Source organism: Cygnus olor, chromosome 1 (assembly GCF_009769625.2).
Source record: "Cygnus olor isolate bCygOlo1 chromosome 1, bCygOlo1.pri.v2, whole genome shotgun sequence".
Classification (NCBI taxonomy): Eukaryota; Metazoa; Chordata; class Aves; order Anseriformes; family Anatidae; genus Cygnus; species Cygnus olor.
The window spans coordinates 41404312-41431791 of record NC_049169.1 but is presented as its reverse complement, the minus strand read 5'-3'; the positions used below and the strand labels follow the sequence as shown (position 1 = coordinate 41431791).

Below are 27480 nucleotides of genomic sequence, written 5' to 3'. Positions count from 1 at the left end.
GTTCTTTCTTTGCTGAAAAGAGACCAGTATTAATCCCCTGTCAGCAATCATATGTTAATCACATACACATTAATGTATGTGGTGTAACATGCCATATATGTTTGTGTTCTAGTAATATAATGGCTTTTGTGCAACAGGTTTCCAAAGTTATAAACACTCTTTCTTAATTATCATATGTAAATCCACTTAAATGTAAAGCCACTTAAGACCCCGTGACTTTCTAATTCTGTAAGCAATGATACATTTTCACTGCATATCCTGACAGCAAGAGGTGGTTTCAAAGCACTTGCTGCAACTCCTAGCTTATGAGTTAAAGAAAATGAGACCTTTCCTATATAACAGAAAATGGCTTCCCAAGGCACCACTTTTGAAATGAGCTTAACTTGCAGTAACTGCATCTCTTCTCATGCAGTCCCCCCCAACCTTTGTACCACCAGGGAACAAATCCTTCAAAGTCCTTTCCACTGACAATGCCCACTACATGTTTGCCAAAGCTGATCACAAGGTATATGATGACATGACAGATGGAAATTATATATGTGTATTTGTAAATTATATATTTGGGAAAAGAGTTTATTTTTGATTTGTGAGCACTGTTCACTTGTGATACACCCTAGGTATGTACTTCAAGAAGTAGGTGAAAGCACTCTGTAAGCACAGAGAAATATCAGAGCTGAAATGAGGAGCTGCAAGAGCCAGAGCTGTTGTGAACACCAGGCAGGCTTCAGAGATGGGGAAGAAACTTCCTGCACCCACAGGGAACTGGGCTGAGTTTGCTGAATCTCAGAAAGGCACAAAGGAAACTGAAAGCAAGTTTGGAAGCTGAACCCTATAACAACAAGATGACCAGATGGAGAGAATATTATTACTCTTTTCACTTCAATTTTCTGACACACTGACTTTGAACTTTATTTTAAAAGTTACATTTTTTTAATTTATATCCTATTTAAACTTGTCTTTTTTCCCACTCTGTAGGCACCTAGGAACGGATACATCAAAGCTCTGGCTGATTCAGGATGTTGACATAAAGGGCAAAGCAAAACACATATCATTTTCATTCAGTGGTTGAACCAGTAAATAAGAGTTAAAGACTCATCTGTCAAACTGATTTCAGCTAGGGTTTCTTCGAAAGGGATATGTTCCTGTGTTTATTTTACTAGTAAATGGAAAACCCCAAAAACTAGGGCAGATTCTATTTCTAGGATGACTTGGAGCCAATTAATTCTCTCTTTTTTTTTTTTTTTAGCAGAACTATACTTCAAAAAAAAAAAAAAAAACTTTAAAAACCCTGTTAAAAGTAAACTAATATGAATCATTAAGCCATTCCTGAAATAAAATGCTTTGACTTTTTCAGAATGAATAAATTAAAAGAAAGCCTCTTTATCAACTTTAAACTTCTGACCAAAATCCAAGCCAAAATTTCAGTTTTCTCTTACCTTGCTGCTCACTGAAATACATCTCACCTGGTTTTCTCTATAAGCACTGTTAGGGTGTCAGTTAATCTGACTAGCCCAGAATGCAGTATTTCATACCTGGAAAGCATTTTGTAAGCCCCAAACATCTGCCTGTTTCAAGTGACTTTGCTGGTTCCCAGAATCCAGACCAACATCCAGACATGCCATGTTTTGTGGGATTCAGGAGACTGTCCCGTATCATACATGGAAGTGAGAAGTCTCCCTCAATTGCAATGTTAAGTGGTACCATGACTAGAGAAAACAGTTGAATAGTTTGCTATTAACGTGTTTTTCCTCCCTTTATGAATTAAGGCAACTATTTTCATATGTCTATTTTGTATATTCTCTGGCAACTGTATGATTTTTTCACTAGGCTCAGTCAACCAGCAAAGAGAACTAACTCTGGTTTTTCTAATAATTTATTGCTGCTACTGATTTCAAGGTACTTTTTTGTTCTCTTTCTCTGTCAAATGATTCCATAAAGAGAAATGTTCCTTGTTTTTCAATTTACAGGTTCCCACTTGAATGAACAAAAGACCTATAGGCAGTTATCTTTTAAGGCAGAAAAATAATTATCAGATCAGCTGGAGATCTGAGCTCATTTGTTGTGTTTTTGTCTGTTTGTTGTGTTTGTTGTTGGTTTTGGAGACAGAAGAAATAATCAAGTTTCAGCAGAAGAGGAGATAACATTAGAAAAATGGATCTTCTTGTCTTTCATATTCCTTTCTGCATTGAGCTGAACATCAGCCAACATCTGACATCATTGACGAGCCAGCGTGGAAGAAGACCGGCCTGGCTCAACAGAGAGTTGCGGCTTGTGCTTAGCAGAAAAAAGAGGGTTTATAATCTTTGGAAAAAAGGGCAGGCCACTGAGGAGGACTACAAGGATGTAGCGAGGCTGTGCAGGGAGAAAATTAGAAAGGCCAAAGCTCATCTGGAGCTCAACCTGGCTACTGCCGTTAAAGACAACAAAAAATCCTTTTACAAATATATCAACGCGAAACGGAGGACTAAGGAGAATCTCCATCCTTTACTGGATGCGAGGGGAAACCTAGTTACTAAGGATGAGGAAAAGGCTGAGGTGCTTAATGCCGCCTTTGCCTCAGTCTTTAGCGGCAATACCGGTTGTTCTCTGGATACCCAGTGCCCTGAGCTGGTGGAAGGGGATGGGGAGCAGGATGTGGCCTTCGCTATTCATGAGGAAATGGTTGGCGACCTGCTACGGAGCTTGGATGTGCGCAAGTCGATGGGGCCGGATGGGATGCACCCGAGGGTACTGAAAGAACTGGCGGAGGAGCTGGCCAAGCCGCTTTCCATCATTTATCGGCAGTCCTGGCTATCGGGGGAGGTCCCAGTTGACTGGCGGCTAGCCAATGTGACGCCCATCTATAAGAAGGGCCGGAGGGCAGACCCGGGGAACTATAGGCCTGTCAGTTTGACCTCAGTGCCAGGAAAGCTCATGGAGCAGATTATCTTGAGGGTCATCACGCGGCACTTGCAGGGCAAGCAGGCAATCAGGCCCAGTCAGCATGGGTTTATGAAAGGCAGGTCCTGCTTGACGAACCTGATCTCCTTCTGTGACAAAGTGACGCGCTTGGTGGATGAGGGAAAGGCTGTGGATGTGGTTTACCTTGACCTCAGTAAGGCTTTTGACACCGTTCCCCACAACATTCTCCTCAAGAAACTGGCTGCTCGGGGCTTGGACTGGCGTACGCTTCGCTGGGTTAGAAACTGGCTGGATAGCCGGGCCCAGAGAGTTGTGGTGAATGGAGTCAAATCTGGTTGGAGGCTGGTCACTAGTGGAGTCCCCCAGGGCTCGGTACTGGGGCCGGTCCTCTTTAATATCTTTATCGATGATCTGGATGAGGGCGTCCAGTGCACCCTCAGTAAGTTTGCAGATGACACCAAGCTAAGTGCGTGTGTCGATCTGCTGGAGGGCAGGAAGGCTCTGCAGGAGGATCTGGATAGGCTGGAGCGATGGGCTGAGGTCAACTGTATGAAGTTCAACAAGGCCAAGTGCTGGGTCCTGCACCTGGGGCGCAACAACCCCAAGCAGAGCTACAGGCTGGGAGATGAGTGGCTGGAAAGCTGCCTGGCCGAGAAGGACCTGGGAGTATTGGTTGATAGTCGGCTGAATATGAGCCAGCAGTGTGCTCAGGTGGCCAAGAAGGCCAACAGCATCCTGGCCTGTATAAGAAGCAGTGTGGCCAGCAGGTCTAGGGAAGTGATTGTGCCCCTGTACTCGGCTCTGGTGAGGCCGCACCTTGAGTACTGTGTTCAGTTTTGGGCCCCTCGCTACAGGAAGGACATGGAGGTGCTCGAGAGAGTCCAGAGAAGGGTGACCAAGCTGGTGAGGGGTCTGGAGAACAAGTCTTACGAGGAGCGGCTGAGGGAGCTGGGCTTGTTCAGCCTGGAGAAGAGGAGGCTCAGGGGCGACCTTATCGCTCTCTACAGTTACCTTAAAGGAGGCTGTAGAGAGGTGGGGCTTGGTCTGTTCTCCCACGTGCCTGGTGACAGGACGAGGGGGAATGGGCGAAAGTTGCGACAGGGGAGTTTTAGGTTGGATGTTAGGAAGTACTTCTTTACCGAGAGGGTTATTAAGCATTGGAACGGGCTGCCCAGGGAGGTGGTGGAGTCACCATCCCTGGAGGTCTTTAAAAGACGTTTAGATGTAGAGCTTAGCGATATGGTTTAGTGGAGTACTTAGTGTTAGGTCGGAGGTTGGACTCGATGATCTTGAGGTCTCTTCCAACCTAGAAATCTGTGTCTGTGTCTATCTGTCCCCTGCCTACCGCACCCCTGCTTATTCTTATGTAAGAAGACCAAGTTTTGTTGCTGCAATTAACTCTCTTACATTCATTAATTTACTGGATGGGCATCTGTTCTGACAAAAATCCACTACTGCTAGTATATTATGAATTTACAAGCACATTTCATATCAGATTTTTAAATGATTAGGTTGGTTGTGTCTTTAACCTCCATGTAAGCATTTTAGATTGTTTTTAAAAGTTTAGTTTGTTTTGTTTTTAATGTTTTTTGTTTGTTTGTTTGTTTTAACCACACATTTATTACACTATGTGTCACCATCAGCTCCCAAAAGGTCTTTATTCAGGCACTATTAACTTCAAAATAAGGTTCTGCTTTACTGCTTTATGAGCAAAATCTTCCTTTCTGTCTAGAAGACATATAATGTTGGGGAGATCATCCTCAACAGCGAGTGTTATGACCAGCCTGTGGTGTTTCGAAGGGCTGGGTAGGTACACACAGGAGCAGTGCAACAACCATGGAACTTCATCATGGAAAATGGCAAGAGGAAGAGAGTGAGTTGTATCCAACCAAATGTGTTCCTGACATGATAGCATACATAATGTGTCTTACACTTCCACACAGAATAACCCTGAAAAGCGAACTTCTGAATTACAATAGAGCAGAAATCTTCCTCTGGACTGAGTATCTCCATGCAATGTCTTCTATACAGAAAAGCAAAACATGAAAATGAAGGCTGGAGTCTGACTCCACTTCTGCGTTACTCAAAATAGCTTGAGCATATATTCCTGCAGTATTAATTTAATTCTGAAAGGTAGCCACATAAAAAGAAGTGTATTTCTTTTATTCCAAGTAAACTTAAACACTTATTCTTGTTCCTTTATACTTGTCAATGAATAGGTTAACAGGGCTTTTCAGAGAAAGACCTACAGCACATCTTTAACTCCAAACAACTTGCTAAAAATAGTATATAATCATGTAATAAAGGACTGTACCATAATGCAAATGCACAGGTGCAAAATAGAATCACATGAGCTGCCTTAATTTTGACTCTAACTCATTGGCATTATATCTATGATACCATTTCCTTAAGGCAATTCTTCAGCATTCAGTACTTCTTCTAAAATAGGAATCAGCGTCCCAGCTAATGATTGGTACAGCCTCCTTGTGTTGGACATGGAGTAGACAGGCTGTAAGTAGAGACATTTTCTATTTTAGATAGAAGACTACTCCTACACCACTGCTGATGCTTCTATTAAGACTCATCACAAGTGTGAAAATTGTAAGTAGGCACAGGAATCAAGACTAAATAACTGTGAACCAGAAAATGAAAATTAAAAATGTTTTGTTGTTGTTGTTGTTTATTTCTTTCTGTTTATTTTACAGGAGCAAAGCATGTACTGAAACAGATTTAAATGTTTATCCAAAACACATAGGAAGGCTACAAGACCTCGAGGATTTGAACCCATTACATCTCTGGATCCAGAAGCATATCCAGCATTAGCAACCTAACTCAAAATGCATACACTTTTGAAATGTCTCATATCTCAATAAAATCATTATGATAGAGCCAGTATCCACCAAAATGCCAATAAAAAAATAGATGTTTTTAAAATGTTGCAATGCAGCACCAAACATCCCCAAATTAAAACAGCTATTTAACCATCACACAACAGCATACCACTTTAACACTGAAAACCAAATCAAATGGCCCTGACTTAGCGTGCAACTCAGCTGTCTGTGTTTTACATGATGAATCACTCCCTATTTCAAGCCGCTTTCCACACGTTGAAACTTGCATTCATAAATTCACATTAGGCAGCTAATGGGACAGAATCGGGGTTGCTATGGTAACAGTGTGACGTGCCCTATCACTTAAGTGAGAAAATGAACACTAGTAATTATCACCAAGCAAATGGTATTTTTTGCCTTTTGTATACGGTATCTTTGGATGTTTGGTTTAGTTAATGACTGGATTTGTGCCGTTTTACAAAGGTGAAAATTCTAACTAAAATGACCATTACCTGATCTCATACTAGGAGAGAGAACACCTCAGTGAGCAAAGCCCATAGGACTGATGTATTTGCAAATATTTATTTATTTATTTATTTGTAAATATTAGGATATTAGGAAACTACAGGCCTGATTTCAACAGTACAGTGCCTCACAGATGCAATTGATAGGGTGAAAAAAAAAAGTGTCTCAATTTTGATTTCAATATGAAATTAAGATCTTTAGGTGCATGAAGCCCAGATAGTAATAAGGAGAATGCATATTCCTTTCCCATTAGGGTTGCAACAGACAATATTCTGTCTTGCAGCAGAACACCCTGTCAGTGTTATTGCCAAAACCTTAGCTGTTTTTGTGCACTTGCTTTCTCCTCTTTGAAGGTCAGTCAGCCTTAACAACATCTCTTGCATTTAAAGGCACCGCAGCAAGCAGAATGCAGCTGGATTGCTGTTTGACAAATATTGAGTCATGATCTTATTGCTTTATGTTTCATCCTATCATTTATTACATGCATAGTTTATTTGTTTCAAGCTAGTGTGCTAAGAAAAATAGATCCATTCACATTTAAACTCTCTACCTTTCACCTTTGGTTTGACTTTCCTTTAACCTCCAGGAGCCTGAAAACCTGCTCTTTTATAAGCTTTCAACATGTTGGCAGATAATTTGAAACTGTTCCTTGTTTCTTGGATGCTGAGCACAGCAGCTGCCATTTTTATCTAAAACGGGCTAAAAGAATTGACTGCCACCCACTGAAACTGCCAGTGTCCAATACATGGTCTGCGTTATAGCTTAAATAAGCATAGCGGTGTAACCTGCCTTCTGCCTGAACAGAAGTTTAAGGTGTGATTATTTAAAGAATTTTTGAAGGGTTGATCATCGAAGTACTCAAAACCTACTCAATGATATAACACACCTTTAAAATTATGAATCCACTTGATTATATCCTAAATTTCCTTACCAGTTTAGGAATAATAATTGCAGGAAAAATCTGAAGAATGGCATTTAAAGCTGAGACCCGACCGAACTTTTCAGCCACTGCCAGACCAACAAGTAGATCTGCCTCTCACCACTGGGACAGGCCATAAAGCGTGTGTGGAATTCTTTTTTTTCCCACTACAGAATCCCACTCTTCAAACAGCTTCAAGAGACTGAATTAAGAATTCGTGTCCCATGGTAACATCAGCATTCTGAAATTATGTGTATAGCTTAGAAGAGTCTGAAGGAAAAAAAAAAATTAATAATGCTTGACTGACAAATAGTATTCAAAGGAATAAAAGAGTCAGGATGGCACAAAATGAGTAAGACTCAATGGATGCAACCATAACCTGCTATGTACAGCACCGTAAAACAATAATACTTAGAAAGATGATAAAGAAGAATTTTATTTTAGCTATTACATTCTTTATATATCATAAAATTACAAACTTCTAGATAGTATAAGGTGTGGATGTTGATAAGTGTGCAGTACAGGAATAAGGTTTTTTTGGCTCTATCTCAAGAGGCTGAAAAACAAACAAACAAACACCAAAAGACAGAAGCATGGTCAGGTAGTCAGAGATAAACACATTTCCCAACTTTCCCCAATATCCAGTTTACTAAACATTCCTATCAAGTTTAGTTTTGTATACATACATTTGTATATCCATAGATGATTTTTCCATCTAAACTGGGACTTGTCGGGTTTATGAAGTAGAGCTTAGCTGCAGTTGCTCTTTTTTCCTCACCCAAAATTTTTATCTGCAGGCTTGCAGGAAATCTTTTTCTTCAGATTTTAAAGCAAAATAATGTAATTTGCAGTTATAAAGCTGACTGGGGAGTTAAGGAGATTTAAGGGCTACATTTCAGATAAGTAATCTCTATTACGTGACCTTATGATCAGTGGCATTTTGTAGCCTAGACTGCAATTCCCACGATGTCAGTACAGACAGTTTTTAGCTCTAAACACCCTTCATTGCAGACTCCTTCCTCGGGCAAATTATTATAGTTGGTTGCTGTTCTTCTGTGTATTTAATGATTATACCACAGGCACTCAGAAAAGCAGATGACACCAATTGAATTCTAATGTACAACATAAGCAACATTTTGTAAACAAGCAAGAAATAATTTAAAATAAAGACTTAGAGTCCTATGCTTCTACCTCAATGTAATCATCTCTTAGTATACAACTACATTCTGCACTTCATTCCCTTCATGAAAGTGAAGATACTTTTATCTCCATACTTCTGTGAAAACATCTGTATTAATATCTTGAGAGAATCTGATGCCCCGTGCCTGCCAGTGTTCGAGGGGCATTTGGACAATGCCCTCAATAACATGCTTTAACTTTTTGCTAGCCCTGAAGTAGTCAGGCAGCCAGTATCGATGGTCTTGATGAAGGTCCCTTCCAACTCAACTATTCTATTCTGTCCTAAACAGTGCTACAGGCAGACAAGCATATATAGAGCAAGCGTATGCCTACAGTATACCTGTATTTCAAGAAGTGCATATCCTGCAAATTGCATCTCTGTCTGCTTAGAAAAAGTCAAATATTTTCAGTGTAGAGACCAAAATAAAAGATGTGAAAAGCAAATTCTACCCCTGCATTAGAGCCAATGAGACTACAGAAGAGAAGGAAAGACCTTGTTATCCTCTCTCCATGATAATATTATCACCTCATGCAAGACAAGCAGCAATAGAAACTTAAGTTCCTGATGCCAACACATGCACACAACTTTAAAGACATTTATTTAATACCATATTTCATGGAGCATAAGCAAAATTATGAACACAACCAAAAAAGAAATTATACCTTTTCTAATATGGGCACAAATGGTCTGCATTTCAGAGTTTTCTACATTTCACTTTCATAATTAAGGATAAGAAGTATTAAAATAAAAATCTCTGGGATCAGGAGGTCTTGATCTGCAAACTAGCTGCAAACCTATTTAAGCTGTTACAGGTTTTCAGTACTACAGTATGCTTAGCAGAAGACGAATGCAGGAACAAGGAGAAGAGATGAATTTTCAGTCTTTCCTTGCTTGTATTCAACGAGGAAGGGAGTTATTGTTTGTGGACCTTCTCTGTGGGAATCCATAAACCCCGTATGTGCTATGCATTTGCTTCTTGTCAAGGAGACTGCTGTATGAAAACATGGGGTCATTTCAATATGAGGCTAAGTGCATGTAAACACGAAAATAAACGTTGGCTACAGCTAGCACAGTAGCTTGCTCTTCAGAAACAGTAAGATGCCATTTGCCATAAGATCCTGCCTTTGAAACAACAGTGAGCCCACTGATATTGTCAAAGTCTCTAAATACAAGAGAACGAGAACAGCTAGAAAGTGAGACAAAAGTCTCACTTTTAGTCTTGAAAAGAACAGTGTTGTTGGTTTTTGTTTGCTTGTTTGTTTGTTTTTTAAAGGGATGATTGAGTCACCAAGAATGCAACTGCTCAGATCAAAATAATATTTGGAGAATATTTTTGTGTAAAAAAAAAATAAATATGGACTTTTTTTTTTTTTTTCCAAAAAAGTTAGGATTAAATGTTATCTTGTTCTGAGGAAGTTGTCCCTGAATGTACAGAGCACAGGACATAGCTCTGAAAAAGAACTGTGTGGTTTAGGGAATCCTTTCATCTGTAAGGATGGAAGGACATTTAGGAGAACATGTCTGAGAGAACATATCTAGGAGGACAGAGAGAAGAAGAACAGAGCAAAGACTGGGATCCCTGGAGCCTTGACTCCAAACCTGTAGTACAAGAGCAATACCTACCTCCCAAAACAAGATCTGTAACAAGGGAGGGAGAACAAAAAAGTACCTTAGATTTCCATCCATCAAGTATGAGCAGGAGAGTCTGTCCTGGAATTCTGACTGGCTGGTTTGCTCCTGGAGCAGACCGCAGGAGTAGCACTGCTGTCACGACTGTCCATATCTGATTCAGCACACGGAATCTCCAGGGCAGTCTAGGAAGCCTTACCAAAGTGGCTTTGCAATTCACAAAAAAATCCTGTACAGGTGCCCCTCCATCTTGCTGTTGCTTGTGATTTTGAAAGGACCAGTCACCCAGAGACACTGTGGGGACACCGGAAAAAATGCTTGTGGGAAAAATAAATAAATAAATAAATAAAAATAAGACAGCATCTAGGCAGTACTGGGCTTCAAGACATTTTGGGCAAAGTCTGTAGCACCCCCAAATCAATATTCACAGTTTTGCAGGTCATTCTCTTGACTGCAAGCCCACAATGAGCCTGTGCCCCAAGAATATTATTATTGCACCGTACCAATGCATGCTGTTTTCACAGTGAGCCGCAAAATACGGCCTTTGTGATTTATGGTTTTTAAAGAATGGTATTTCTGAAGAAGAAGGACATTAACTGCATTACCATAACTGCTTTCCTGCTTTTCCACAATTGCTTTATGGATAAAAGGATGCAATAACCAGCTTTGGTCCAAAGCTCTTCACTTTCCCACACAGGTAAATACTTCACTGGAAGGACTATATCCTTTTCTTCTCACACGTGAGTCCCACTTGGGTGCTCTTCTCCCACCCCAGTCACCTACTACAGATTGCCAATCACGCAGGGAAAATTAAATTGGCTCTGGACACAGCTCCATTTATCTGCAGCTCCATAGGCTGGAATTTGCCTGTCCCTGGCGCCTCTCCCCAGAAGGCTGAACATACGGCAGAGATGTTGACGTCAACTGAGTGGTTATCAAAAGAAGCATGTACACTTGAGGCGATCTCAGACATGACAGCTCTCAGCACTCCATCCTCTCCTAGTGAGATTCCATCCTCCTGCCAGGGGCAGCACAGGACATCCCATGGGTTCTGTGCCCATTGTCAGTGGCAGAGACTTCTACAGAGGGCCTACCACTGATACGTGTTCTGTTTGTACTGCCTGTTTACCAGCCTAGCCATGGCAAGCACAGCGGTAATTGCTCCTTTGTTTATGTGCACAGGGCAATCATCCCCTTTGCATAGCACACGGATTGATACCATGGATTCCAGTGATCTGCATGTTTCCTTAGTCTGTACAAGATTCAGAGCTCCTCAACACTAGATAGGGATGTCAACTGTGCATGTGAAAAGAAACGAGTTCTGTATCTTTCTCCATACAGCAGAACATGTTTCAATAACATTATCTCTCCTATAAGGGAATATCCCTGTACAAGGGAATTTCAGAAGTAAAACAACCAGAAAAATCTGAAATACCAAAAACTGTGTTAGAGTTGTGCTTGGTAATATTCCGTCTACGCAAACATAAGTGAACAACTTTAAAACTCTCTAGTATCCTACATGAAGTCCATGCTTTCTTGCATTGTAGAAATGAAAACTCTGGAGAACAACAGAATAAACTGTAATTTGAGAGTATTACATCTAGCTGAAAAGGCAAAGGAGAGCACCCATGTGGGAAAACAAACAAACAAACAAAAAAAAAAAACATGGTTACTGGATCATAATTTGGCTAAGAAATGTGATCCTCATGCAGGTGCAATGAAAGCTTTCCACACAACTTTAAAATGTGCTCATACCAAATGTGCTCACAAACCGGTACACCAATAGCTACAAAACATCACCCTGCAAATCAGGCACTATGCCTGCATAATGCCAGAGGATGTGAATAGTTGTCTAAGAAGTTTATGAAAATTTATATATTTAAAAATAAATAAAATCTGCATACTACTACCTTTATATGGAGATATACTTAGAGACTTTATCCTCAGACTACTTAATGTTAATTATTATTATTACCTCTATATTTGTTCACAAGAGCACTTGTGGAAGGCTCTCAGGAAAGAAACAAAATCAGTACATCTGAAACATTCAGTACATCTGTTGGAAGTTTCATCAAAAAGCAGTTGACAGTTTTGGAATTTCCATAGTTCTAATATAACCTTAATAATATTCAAAGAAAATAATATCTAATAAAATGCTTTTTTTATGTTGTTGAAAGGCTAATTTATGCACATGTATTTAATTAAATTAAAACACACAAACTCTTTTCTAGAAGAAACTCCAATAAAAAATTCAAGGAAAATCCCAATTAGAAGACTTCAAACTAAAGGTAATAGCTTTGCAGCAACTAAAATGAAACCTTTGTAAGTTATTTGCATTAAAATATTTATATATATCAATAGAAGCCTTGGGAAATAGAGCACAAAAAGTAGTACAGGAGATAAAATGATCCTTTCATGTTCTGATTAAGGGTTTGTGGATAATGTATTTTCGAGGCAAATACCAGAGAAATCTAGACAAACAAATAAAATATTTAACATATTAAAAATGAAATTTGCAAAAAATTAAGAACCAAACCTTTTGGCTGTGCTTTTTTTTTTTTTTTTTTTTTTTAAACAAAGCAGAGGTTTTTAAGATTCGTGTAGAGACAGAACAGCAATATTTGTATTTCAGTACCTGAAAATTCTTTCCTCAGGTTACAAACTCCAGATATAAATTACAGAGGACACACTGGTCTCCTTGAGACTTAGGGGCAGAAATCAGTCTTTCAATGACAAATAGGAATGACATGATATATATGAAATTTCTTTCAGTAGAAAGATTTTTTTCAGTGTTTGGAAAATACTGTAATATTTTTTGTTCATAGTAATCCATTTCAGAGAATTCTCTCCTGATGCGGAATACAAATTTACATAACTAAACCAAATAATTACTTGGGTATAAATTCTGGATAGATATTTTTTTACAGGGGTTGGTTATATCAGTGGGCTTTATTAATCAAAGAGGTAAATTCATATACAATGCACTACTCACCATGTTATGCTCTACAGAACTGTTAAAATGGGACTTGAATAGCTGTTCATTTCCTAATCAGAGAATGTAATTAAGAGTCTCAATGAGGTATGTAAAATGCTAGTAACGAAGAAAAGAAAGGATGTCTGCCACAAACAGTGTATATGGGTCAGTATCAGGTGACCTATATGAGATTTTGATGAATGTGTGTGAGCAACTAAGAACAAGTTAGTAGAACCTCATTCTGGTGACATGACCTTTTTACCTGAATATTGACAGTACAAAACTTATACCTGGCAGAAAGAAAAACATACATTGAATTTATCTTGGGACATGACCTTCATCCATAGTGGGATCTACGTTATTGAATTGATGGCATAACTTTGGACCTAGCCTGAGAAAAATTCCCAGTTAGAAAATTTCATCTGAGTGTAGATGGTGCTATCAAAGAGCAGTTGCTCATTTGATTTGAATGTGTTTTGCAATAGCAACTTTCCCCAACAAAATGAAAAGGCCTGAACATGTGATTTGCATTCTCCCTATGTTCTGTAAGCTGCTTAAGATCAGTACAAAATGTATGCAGGCAGAATACATACATGTCATCCAAAAGAATCATCACAAGATCATCCATCAATTTGTATTCTCAGTGATGATGGCTAGAGAAGGCCACAAGGTACTCTATTGTCATTGCCATATGGAAAGAAACTATAAAAATGACTTATGAGGAAATGAGGAAACTTTCAGGTGCAGATTCAGTTACAATCCAACATGTAGATACTTGTGTTTATCACATAGCTGACAAACCAGGCACAGTAATGAAGAATTTAGTTCTATCCAGACAAGAAGCGTTTGGGATTTTTTTGTTTCTCACTTGAGAAATCTGATCATACCCTTTCCACATTACTAACGCATGTCTCTTAACCATCTTTACCAGGGCAAAGCTGCAACTCCTAATAAGGAATGCCCTGCATTGCAGAAAGCATTGCACATGTTGCTCTCTCTTTTAACTAGTACTCTGCCCCTGCAATGAGAGTTCATAAGCACCTCTATCACCCCAGCTGCACCATGCACAGATAGCTTCTGGCAGAATAGTTGCTTTCCCTCATTCACCAATACATGGATCTTCTGGGTTTGCATTTACCAGGCTACAAGCACAGGAGATGCAGCCCTGACCTTACCAACAGATGTAATGCTTTAAGCTGCACAAGGGGTAGCAGGAAAACCAGGGAGGGCTGCATGGGAACATTGGTTCAATAACACATGACTGCATATGAGATCAGCATTCCCAATATGCTTCACAAAGAGCTGGATCTTGGTTTCTGGGACATTCCTTGTCTTCTCTTATGGTCATCCTTATTTAACATTCTTTTGCAATGAGATGAGACTGAACATGCATCCTTGGTGGAGGCCATGACCAACTTCCCTAGAACTGTCTCTCTTTCACTCACAGATCCAGGACTCTGCAGTAACTACATCACTCTTCCTTCTTCTTCTTCCCCCACCCCTAACTTGCAGAGCCCCAGTCGGAAAAAAAAAAAAAATCCAGAAGATAATACATAAATTTCCTTCTTTACTAGGGCTGACGTTAATACACTATCATGGTCCTGGAAAAGGCCCTGAGGGAGCTCTTCTCAGATAGATCAAATGGTAATGATCAAAGCTATTAAAGAAATAAAAAAATAAAATAGGAGTTAAAAACCAAAGGGGGAAAAAACAAAAAACATCTATGCAGAGGAAGGAACGTGCCTGTGGAATATCTTCAGATGTTGCAAACAGAGCTCTTCTGTGTTAGCTTCTCATTGTGCAAGGCTGGCAACAGGATGGAGAACTGCCCTTGAGGGGGAATGGGCTCCCCACTGCTCTGGGGATGTATGGTTCTATTCATGTCCCTGCCTTCCAGTTGTGATTGGTGGTCTCATTTTCTTTTTTTTTTTTTTTTTTTTTTTTTAAATAGTGGGAACAGGACTCATCTGTTCCATTAGTTGCTTTAATTGTCCCTTCTGGATAATCACAGAATAATTCAAGGTGGAAGAGACCTCAAGAGTGCTCTAGTGCAACCTACTTCTCAGAGCAGAGTCTGCTCAGATCAGGTTGCTCAGGGCTGTCCCCAGGTGGGTCTAGAAAATCTCCAAGAATGGCAACTGCACAATCTGTATGGGCAATATCTTCTAGTACTTGACTATTATCCTGGTTTAAAAATGCATATATAAATAAATAACAAACAAACACACACTTCCTTGCATCAACACAACTTCTCTTTTCTCAGATTATTCACGTTTTCTCTATTTCTTCCAATATGTACAAAGAGCCTGGCTCCATCTCCTTGATGCCCTCCCGGTAGGTGCTGGGGGACTGCTGCTGGTTCCTCCCAAAACTGTCCCTTTTCTCGACCGAAGAAGCCCCCACTCCTCACAGGGCAAATGCTCCAGCATCAACCATCATGGTGGCCCTCTGCTGAACTCACTCCGGTTGACTGATACCTTTCCTGGACAGAAGGGCCCAAAACCAGGTGCAGTGTTTTAGATGGGATCTCAAGAGTGCTGAGTGAAGAAGAAAATCACAGAATTGTAGGAGTTGGAAGGGACCTCAAGAGATCATTGAGTCCAACCTCCCTGTCAAAGCAGGTTCCCTAGAGCAGGTTGCCCAGGTAGACATCCAGACGGGTCTTTATCATTTCGCTTCACTTCACTTGACCTAGGTATGTGCCCATTCATACAAATGAGGATGTTGCCAGAGCACGCTGCTGGCTCATGCTTGCCTGGCTGCCTACCACAGCCCTAGTGATTTCTCCAGAGAGCTGCTCCCCAGACAGACAACCTCCAGCATGTATCCTTACTGTCTCATTCCTTCACAGGAGCAAGACTTGACATTTATCATCCCTGAATTTCATAAAGCTCTTATTGGCCCATTCCTTTGATTTGAAGGTCCCCTTGGACAGCAACCCTCTCCTTGACTGTTTTGACTCGTCCCACTTAATTTGGTGCAAACCTTATGAGCAAACACTTTGTCACCTCCTCCAAGTTAAGATATTGAACACAACAAGAATGGACCCTGAAATGCTTCCCTTGATACTGGCCTCCAGGCAGAATCTGTCTGATGAAGTACTGCTCCCCAGATAAAGAGCCAAACCATCTTTTCATCCACCAGACCACAAACATCCTCACACAAGAATGCTGAATGAGACATCTTAAAAGCCTTGCTAAAAATGGAGGTAAGTGGCATCCGCTACTCCCCTCATCTGCAAATCCAGATATTTTGTCATAGAATGTAATAAGTTTAATCAGTCATAATTTACCTCTGATAAATCAGTGCTGACTGTTCCCACGGATCACCACCATTTTCATGTGACCTGAACTCTGTTCCAAGATGACTTACACTATGATTTTCTCTAGCATCAAAAAAGTCCAGCTATAGCATTCCTACTAAAACTACAGATAACCTTTTTCTCCCAAACTGAGACTGGGAAAAATCACAAGTCTTATTCTGAACCCTACATGAAGTAGTACTGTGACAACTGAAGACAGCTGTTGACTCTGTGCCCTGGATTTCTTCCAGCTGTCACTTGCAAAGTGGCATTTTCTGTTGTGCTATTTCAGCTGGTGCTGTGGTTCAGTTTCCTTTCAGTAATTCCTCCTGGCAAGTTCCAGAACACTGAATAACCTTGGCTTTGCACAAAACTGTTCTATGTGTTATTAAGAGAAATAAAAATAAATTTCCCTAAGCATCTAATCTCAGTAAGGAAGGATCCCTAAAGAAATAAATAAAATTGTTCCATTCTCATCAGTCAAAGCAATTTTAGCTTGAGAGAAATCATATTTGTAGTGCTATAGTGTCAGTGCTGCATATGGATTTGTCTGAATCAAAATATATTTGCATTGATTTTTGTATTGGTGTGATGTCTGCATGTCCAAATGGCCTGAACTTCCCAAAGAGCAGAGTAGTTGGCTTCAGCTGTGTCTCTGGCAATCTAAATTTACTGCCTAATGGAAGACCCCCTTGGGTTGAAAACATGTTTCGTTCAAAGACAGTTCACATACCCATAGAAAATAACTTATGCTTCTCTCCACTGAACATCAGAAAAGTCCCCAACATAAACTTTACAAAAGCTTCATTAGGAAATAACTACTATCTGTATGGATAGATTTGTTATATAAATAGAAAGATTTACTTTTAAATAAGTGTGAAAAAGACGTTTTAAATTTCTGAAGATTAATACCATTGTCAGTTCATTCCCTCCTGGTCTCCTCAGTAAACTTTCTGCAACAGATATCTATGTGTGGGGAAGATGGTGGCTCCAATACTGTAGAAAAACAGCCGATAAATTCAGAGATTGCCCATTTAAAATATTCTTTTTCTTGAAACATACCATCTTTCCAAAATAAAGCCAGGCAATTAATTACATAGCACTTCCCCAACTGAGATGTTAAGCTGCCTAGCTTTTAGTTCTACATTCTGAAAATAGCAGTTCTGTAGCATTTGGCCCCAAGATCATATGAATAAGCAATGTGCAGAACATTAATTTCTGTGGATTTCAATCTTCTATTAAAAAAGATTTAACACCTGCAACTGTAAAGGCCTAATGCTGGTAGCCAGTAGGGTTCACCTAAGCTCTACCTCCAGAGTAACAGAAACACATTAATAACCACCATGAAGTCAGACCGAAATCAAAGCCACAACCTGCCATGTTGCAAACATGGTGAGGAAGAGGAAGATCACTGTCTCTCCTCTGCCTTGGACAACTGCTGAGCTCACTCTGTGATACCGTCAGACGTTCAGGTGCCATTCCTTGGGTAAGTGCCTGCCTCACCTCAGGTATAAACTCTCCTGAGCCCTGCTGGGATGGTGAGGATCTAGAGAGGAAGGCACATGTTCTGGGTGGTGGGTCTGGTGTGCTCATTCTGAGAGCATGGGCAGATTAAGAGCAGAACAAGAACAACCCACTTTCTCTTAATTTTCACCTCTAAACTGAGATTCCATTTTTCCTCTTCTAACCATAAAACAGCAGTGAACTGCAATAGCCCTCTACCCTTTGAAGTAGATTTGGAGCACAGACGCTGATTTTGCACCCTACTTAAAGACACAGCAAAGGCAATTAACGTCTGAGTCTTCCTCCGCCCCCTTCCTCTAGACCTTTTCAGAAACATTTTATCTGTCTGAGATACAACAGTTACTGAGAGATGATTAATTTAGACAGCTCCTTCACATTTCTCCGCAGACTTAGCTTGAAGTCACAGACGTATATGCATGCATATACATGTTCCCTAGCAATCAGAGCTATGGCTGCTTCTAGCAAATGATGTTCAATAAGCAAAGAAGCTACCATAACCTGACGTAATACCAGATAACTATGTCAAAGCTCAGAAAAGTTATGAATACTGTTAAATATTGAACTTGATTAATCTACACAGAATAAAAGAATGAACATCTCAGCAAGACATATTGAAGTAGAGCAATTACAGCTTTAATCATTCCTTTTCTCCAAATTCTGAAACTTTGCATAAAGCATAAGGCTCTTTTTAAAATAGAACTGAAATTCACCCTAAAAAAAATCCCCTAAAACTCGATTTTATTTTATTTTATTTTTAATCTGATATTTACTCTGAGTATCCTAAAGCATATCTACAGAACAGCTCGAATTTTGTATTGCAAAGCCAGTACATTGGTTGAACAGCAAACAATAGCAACATTAATTGTGGCTATGATTGAAGCATCTGAAGAACACACTAAATTAGATTACATATTAAATCAAAAATATTACAGAAAAAAAATCCTAGTCTAACTCTTTAACATTCTTTACCTTTCAGTTTTACATTCTTTGCAGCATCTAACAAATAAGTAGTCTGTGAGTGATTTTAAACAGACAGGATTAAATTAATAAAACCAACTTGCATGATCTGACTGTTAATGCAAGTCAAAGAAATTTTTAATGTAAGAATAGCCTTAATAGGAAAACCAGAATTCCTTTAGTACCTTATAACAGATATTAGAACAATTGTAGTTAAAATAGGAGTACAGAGCAAAGACAGCAGTTAAAACAGGAATTTCGGTTATGCATATTATTTAAAGAAAAGGAGAAAGAACATGGGCCTGAACTCCAACCTGAAGAATAGAACAAATATGGCAGAGGTAAAGCACATCTCTGTATGAGATACAAGTAACTTGTGTAATGAGTGCAAGTAGTCATCGGCAGATTTTAGTTAAGCCAAAACAGATGTGAAATATAGCCAATTTTCAATTAGTCATGGAAAAAAATATCCAGGTTGCAGACTAACCGTAATACAAGCAGAAAAGACACGAGACTTTTTCCTTTTCCTTTTTAACCTTACATATCTTCATTTCAAGTTTAAATATAAATTATGTACAGAATGTTCTTGCAGCTATTTTACGTATGTTTTAAATTTGTGGGTTTGCTTTATCTTCCTTATCCCACCTCATTTATTACCCAGAATAGCAGAGTCAATTGTAAATAAATACATGCCAAGTGTACTTCTCATTTTATTTTCTTTTCAGTGGTTTCAGTTGCTGTTATAATGAATCTCAGCAGATCAGATTTCTCTCTCTTTTACCAGAAGATTTGAAAGGCTGTAAATGAATTATCAGCTGCATTACCTACAGAGCATGGATCTATATGAGACATGATTAAGCAAGAAAAATGACTTTTTTAAACAGAATTTCTGAATGGTCTTTAGATGTTGCTAAACTCAGGCTACAACATTATAATCTAATCTGGCTGTGACAAAGATTGAGATAAACATTGTAAAGGCTGATCAGGAAGAAAAGGTCACCCTTACAGATAAGATACAATTAAGGACATACTTAAAGTATCTATCTTGGAAAAAAATATGGGGAGTGTTCATCAAGACTTCTAAGCTGCTCAGCTCACTGAAAATGGTTGGTCAAAATCTTTCAAGAGAACAAACCCAATTCTTGTCATTTACAAATTTCTGTAACCTGTCAAAATACTTCCATATGATTTAGAGTAAGTATCAATCTTCATCTCTGTATTAGTTTACTTAGATGACAGTAAACATATATTCTGGGAAGTCTGTTTTGGCAGAAGGGAAATTGGACTTTAACACACTCTTGATCATACCCTAAATCTTTCCAATATATATTTTTTAATGTGTAATCATGGGCAGAAACATGCTTGGCCTAATGGTGTCACTAGAAGACATTAAAATTTTAATCCTGAATTGGTATAATAGTGCTTGTAGAACAGAAAAGCCATCGACTTTTAACTACTTCAAAGACAAGAGGATAGAAAAATTTAATCACCATTCTGCTACCCCTTGCTAAAACCCACAACCACAATAAAAACCTGAATAATAATAATAATAAAGGTCATTGTCATTTCAAAGGCAGCTGACAGATTTACTAGAGGAGAGATAATAGACCTATTGAACCTACTGAGGTATTCATAAACTGTGGTAATAATGAAGTACAAGTTGGCATCACTTCCATCTTGCTCCTGAAGAAATTATCTGAGTGCACAGCCAAGCCTTATAATGTTAACATCCCCAACTCTACAACATAAGGTTTATTCTCAAAATATATAGTCTCTGATTTTTGGTACCGGATCATTCCCCAAAGAAATCTATGTCTCAGAGAGAGGTCTGAAACCTCTAGTAACATATTTGGATTCCATGGAGCACACTTGTCAAACCTGGATGTATGAAAGAGCATGAAACAGCAAAAGAACATGCTAAAACTCAATGCCAGAATGAACTAGTAAATAATAATAATAATAATAATAATAATAATAAAAGATAACCCAACTATTTAAACAAGCCAACAAATTCTCTGCATCTCTATGAGAAATCCTATTTTACAGTTTTCCACAGAGAGCAGGGGTGCATACCTACATGACAACTCACAGCTAGTATTTTGATACCATCCATGAGCTAAATTATCAAGTCACTAATAAAAAAAAAAAAAAAGTGTTCTGCTCAATTTTCAATACAATTATAGAAACAGATAATCTAAATCACCACATGAAAATGTTGAAAATTTGTACCCACGTTTGGTTAGGAGCATAAAACGATCCAAATCTTTGATATTGTAAGTCAAAGTGCAATCCATCACACTGAATAGGATTCATATTTCTGTCTAGTAAATGATGTATATTAAGGTGGAAATATGCATTTCATAGCTTGTATAGAGCAACTCGGACAAACCGTGATGTATTGGACTCACTGCAATAGAATCTATCCATGTGCAAGAGCTGTTTGTCCAAGGTTTCCAGATGTTTGGCAGCCCAGCAAAGACCTGTCCAGAAGCAGCATTTTCACGTGATTAAAAAAGAAAAGAAAAAAAAAAAAGATGTCTGGAAGACACAGACATGTAGCAGCTCTATTGTTGAACAATGTACAGCAGCTCAGCATTTTATCCTAAGGAACAGAACTGAAAATTCCCTAAATATATTTATATCTCAATAAAGAAAAAAATATATATATTTTATCAAGCATTACAAGTTACATGTTTTAGGAACTCACAACAGCAAGGCAATACAAATGAAATCACGACTGCCATGTGGATCTGCCACATAAAAAAAAAATAATAATAATAATTGTGGATCCAAAATGATAGGACTTACAAAATAAAATATAAGTATCTATCCATGTAAAATGTGTATATGCACCAATTTATGCTTTTCCAATGCCCACAGATTTTCTTTGTGAGCAGTAACACAGGGATTACACATGATTAGCTGCTTCAGTCATTGTGAGAAAAGAGGCAGCAGCCCTCCAGCGCAGGCTGTCTGTGAGCAGAATAGGAAAGTGTTTCCTTTCCCTCTGAAGTAGACAGAGCTCAAACGACAGCTATATGCAGTTCAAAGACTTCAATAAGCACATGCCATGGCTCAGGTTTTAGATGAATCTGAAAGTACCAGCTTCAGTAGAGACTGGAGGTTTTAGTTCTTCAGGCATACAGTACTTTCAAAAAATAATTAGGAATTAAATGAATAAATCCATGTAACAGCAACATTAAATTGTGAATTAAATCTCAGAAGTGAGCAAATCTAAAGCTAAAGGTTACACCAGCGGGCTTACCAGCTCACCATGCACCTACATGTGATGCTTATGTTCAGGTTGGACAATCTACGTGGAATTTCCACACACAGCACACAAAAACCAGGTGAAGCAAGTTTACTGTGCAACCTCTTCCTTGGCTCAATGCTCTGATACAGCCAGCCCCCTAGCACTGCCAGATGGCATTTAGGAGCCTGCTTCTACCTGCAGGACATAATCGCACAGGCTCAGTGCCATTGCTCATCCAGAGCGGTATCTTGCCTGGTACAAGCATAAACAAAAATGTAGTTATGCCTTTGGAAAGCTGGTGGTCACAATACAGGGAGGCTGTGCCACTGCCCACAACACAAATGTGCATGACTGTAGACATAAACAAGCTGCCAGCACCTATATGTGACACTGTCTTCAACTGTTGAAAACCTTGAAATCTGAAAGTGAGGAGTTCTTGGCTTCACAGAAGTGCACAGTGCTAACAGCAAACTAATGCCTTACTGCAATAATGATAGTAAGCTGCCTGGCCTCATGTTATGTGCTTGGGCCCAGCTGATGAACTTCAGTAATGCTTCTCACTCTGTAAACACTGAAATATGGTGGCAGAAATGGAAAGGGAATGGAGAGTGCGAGAACTTCTAACTAAACATGAGATCAACTAAAAGAACAATGTAATCAAAGGTAACATTTTAAAAAGGTTAGGAAGTTCAAAAGTAGAGTGAAATATCACAAACCTGATGATGTGGAAATCCCTCTCTTTTAAGCTGATTGCACTGAAAATAATGTATATTTAAATCATATACTTTTCCAGATGAGGGATATATTTTACAATACTTTACAATGCTTGCATGCATATTTGGCACTTGATAATGAAAAATTAGCTATTTTTAGCATTTAAACAGCAAACCTATGATTTAGCTATACTGTCTAAATCAACCCCTGACTCAGAAAAATTATCTCCGGTCAAACATCCATTCCAGGACAAAAGTCTGCCAAACCCTAGTTTAGAATAAATCAATATGAAGGTCCATTCACTTCTGAAAATGACTTGCAAGAAAAATGCTAAACAATCTTAAGTAGAGCAACTTATATCAAAGGAATGAATTTTTCCAGCCTGAGAAAAGAGTCGGTACCTAAGAGCATCATATCAGCTCTTCTAGAAAGCATGGCACTTCTACATGGGTTGATTAGATCTTCCTCTAACAAAGTCCAGCCAGTTAGAAAGAGTTTTGATTTTCACCTCTCGTTCCTTGATTGCAATCATTTTTCTCAGAGAAAAGTCAGAGTGATCCAGAAGGCATGTTACACTGACACAATCTATTTCCTACAGTGCTTACAATCATTTGGAAACCAAGGCTACAACAAAATAATCCAATTCTCTTGAGGATTCACACCTGGAGTTTAAAGGCATAAGGATTAGCTACAAAGCTTCCCGTGGTTTCTTCCTCAAGCCCTTTCTAATTGTCTACCCAACCTATATGGCCAAAATTAAACATCTCTCAGTTTAAACAAACAAACAAGCTTCTCTACCCCTTTAAAGGACCCAATGGTTCAAATTTAGTGGCACTATGTTGCGATTCACTCCAGCAAGGTCCTTCTCTAAAGGCTTCAGGCAGGAGACAGCCTGACAGCCTCAGGACAGGCAAGGATGCTCCCACTTATTTACTGCAGCTCATGGATGTTGAACAGTAATGATCGTGAACACCTCCAATCCTATTTGCATGTCTATTAAAATACAGTATATTGTCTGAATGGCATAATTCTCAAGTCTTATCTTATCATATTTGTGAATTTTATGAGTACATTGTGAATAAGCCTAATGTCATATGCCTGTATAAATTTCCCACAGTATCAGCTACTTGCTTGAAAGTCATTAAAAAAACAAGATCAGAATAGCAATAATGCATCAGCAAATTGATTCATTCTCCTTCAGTGCCTTCCAAATGCCTCTTTTCCTGTCAATTCTTGTTCTTTATAGGCACTTATTTATTTCTGAGGTCTGATAGAATTGTTTCCAAAGAGTACATTTAAATTAAATCATAAAACTTGTGTTGTATTAACCACATCATCCACCAGCAGTGGAAGCATGGTTATGTTGAAAGACTTTGACTTCCATACCTTACTGCAGTATTAAAAATAATAATAAAAGAAATATTACATAGATTTATATTTATATACAAAAACAGGTACACTGTTAACAGAATAACAAATGACACAAACGTTGACAGTGCTACAGCAATTGCTGCATTTACAAAGCATTTTAAAGCTGTAAGTGAATTTTCCAGAAAGATTAAATTAATAGTTACATGGTTGCAATTTTAATCTATATTTCCTCATTTACTATTAGCTTAAAAATGAGATAAACTTTAAAATATCAGATCAAAAAGGCTATCAGCAGAGACCAAAAATAGAAAAAGACGATCATTCTTTTTCATTGAGACTCCAGCCACACATAACTAGATTAGGAGTATGGGAAAGAGATTGTTAACATCGTATCTTTTTTAGAAAGAGACATTCCAGAGTAATGCTCATTGAAAATACAGACAAGTTTCAAATATAGTGTAAAGGATGGAAAATTGAAAGTAGATAGCTAAATTCATTTAAGAAACACAATTTGGACTACAACTATCAAGCCCCAGGGAAAAAAATAAACTGAGAAACACAAACCTCTTTAATTCGAAAGACTGAATTTTGTGATGAAAGATGAAAATAACATCTCTAGCTTAAAAATACCAAGTAAACTTTTAATTTAAATGCATGGAGCCCGCTTTCACTGCTATTTCATAAATTCACTGGGATCAAAAGCAAATCCTATTAAAATACATGAGTGTGCGTACATATCAATACCCTGTTTCTTTTGCTCAAAGGTCAAAATACTAGGGGCTTACACTAGAAGGGTAAGTGCTTAAACCTCCATTTTCTTTTTATTCTCTTCTTTCTTGGGATAGGAATAAGAGGCACTTATAAATTTATTTATTCTAGAAGCTATTTGATAGATGATAATAAGTAATCTTTATACATGCATATGTATATACCTTCCTGGCTGTGAGGGTGGGGATTACATGAGAAACAAGACTAAATATCCTTCAGAAATACTGTCCCTTGGACCTTTATATGTTACATGGACAAGCTTTTTAACCACCAATGCCATTATGGTAGTGCAAAATGACAGACCATATCCACTTGGAAAAGCTAGAAATATAAAATATTGTGTTACCCATAGCTGCATTCATAGTGCTTCTTTACCAACATTTTTGAATAGTAAATATAAAGCATTTTGTACTTTTACTATGATATACACATCAAATGTACTTGGGTGGGGAAACATTTTACACTCCCCCTTGAAGCTGAAAAATGGGCACTTTTTTATGTTAGCTTGAGAAACACCAACTGCAGAAAATAACTTCCGCAGATCAAATTTTATTCTCAGAGGCATATGTGTGACTTAAAGGTCTTTACATTTTGACTTCAGCTGTTGTCGGACAACAGCCTCTTATCTTCCAATGTAATTGCAGAGATTTAGCTAAAGGCAAAGTTTTATCAAAGCTGCACCAATAATTCTATAGAGCAAATTGATTTAGGAGCCACTAAGTATAACAACACTTAAGCCCCAATCAGTAAAGATAGTTTAATTTGTATTTGTACAACCATAAATAGTCACACAAACTGTAGTAGCACACTGCAGTAGCAAAGATGCAGCCACTTGCAAGCAAGGATAACTATAATGGCTTCTCTGTCTTCTGTTATCGGGGCAGATTCTCTCACAAGCAGTTGATCATCCAAACCGCGCTGTGATCTAACCTACACGTGATCCTTTTGTCCTGATCAGCACTGAATTCAACTGCACATGATTTGCTACTCAACATTATGACTTCATTTGCCAGTCTTCAGAACAGTGAGAAGGAAACATGGCAACAATGGTGTAAGAAATATTTGTTGACCAAAGTTGCTGCAAGTCCAAGCCACCAAAATTCTTCCTTAAAAAAAAAAAAAAAAGAACAAAAAAATAAAACAAAATGCTGTTTTCCAAATTAAATTAAGGTTTTGAGACTATACGCACCATAAAATGATGAGGAATCAGAAATCTTCACTAGAAACACCTATAAGATAATAATATAACTGATGTCAAGATGGTTCTCTCTTGCTATATAAACTATTACGCTGAGAGCGCATAACATCGCTGCTTGTTCCTATTAACTATAAAACTTTTATTTCACTTGAACTTCTATACTTGCATCTAACTCAGGGCTCATCCCACTTCAAACATAAGAACTGCCTATTTGTGCAGAGAGAAGTTCATCAAACCTGCTGATAGTCTAACAGACATCACTTTAATTGTGACAAAATATCATGAGGATGAGGTCCAGCCATCAAACAATACCCTGTACTACATTAAAAGAAAAGGTCATTTTCAGTAGATTCAAATATGTTGTCTTTTCACAACATCTGGAAGTTTTCCTTCCCTCCTCCCTTCCCTCTTAGCTCAAGAATCTCATGGTTACTGTTTGGAAAGCCAGGAATGCCCAAAGGCCCCTTGCATTTTCATTTATCAGACAAATTATGACTACGGCCACCCTTTTGAATCATGGCTGAAACAATCCATTACCTGAAGAAAAAAAAAAAAAAAAAAAAACAAAGAAAGAAAAAGAAAAAAAAATGATACCAAGGAATCATAGACATGAATTTTGTCTTTACAGTCTGCCCACACAGATTTTGGCCTGATGTACTGATTTCAGTGCAGAAATCATTTTTCCATATAATTTTGTATGGTGGCAAGCACAATGTGGTCTGGCTTCAGATAGAGGCTTCTAGATATCAACGTAAGACAAACACTACTGGCGAAATGCAAATAATAAAAAGGCAGTTAAGCCTTCCTGGGTTTACCGTTTTCTCTTTCAAGAAGCCTATTCCTGTATAAACATCATCACCACCTATCCTAACTTAAGTCAGGGGAAAAGGAAGAGAAATAATATTTTTTATGACATCTTAAAATGAACTAAGAGCACTACAGTTAGCAAACATGAAAGAGGATATTTAATTTAGATATGACACCTCAGTACATTTATTTCTTTGGAAGCAAAACCAACAAAATCTATTCTGTAACTGAATAGGTTATCTAATGTTAGATCCTCATAGGAAATGTCATTACATTTTTTTGTGCAACATAGGACAAAAAGTAGATACTAAGGAGTTCCTCAAAAAAATGTGAAAGGAAAAATAAAACAAAAACATTAATTGCCACTCATTAAGCACTTGTTTTATTTAAAACACATAGAGGAAGTGCTAAAAATATTCAGGCAAGCCTTTGAAATAACCAGTGAAAACGAATCTGGTAAGATCAAGTCTTGAACATGACATCTTTTCTTCCCCAGAGAAAACTGACTTTTCTGCTACATTACTTTGACCATGTCTCTAAAAGAAAGCACAGCTACACATGCACATGCACTAACACCATCAAATTCTATCATTCTGTAGCATTCTAAATCTCTGACATAATTTTAATT

General features: G+C 38.3%; 1 long non-coding RNA gene across 1 annotated transcript in view; it reads right to left on the bottom strand.

Moving 5' to 3' along the window:
- Positions 1-7585: 7585 nt before the first annotated feature.
- LOC121068597 overlaps positions 7586-27480 on the bottom strand; it is a 104977-nt gene continuing 85082 nt past the window's right edge. The window contains exons 4-5 of the long non-coding RNA XR_005818979.1: positions 10026-10279; positions 7586-7732 (exon numbers count right to left, since the gene is read on the bottom strand). This is a non-coding gene — a long non-coding RNA (uncharacterized LOC121068597). The remainder of the gene's footprint in view (positions 7733-10025; positions 10280-27480) is intronic.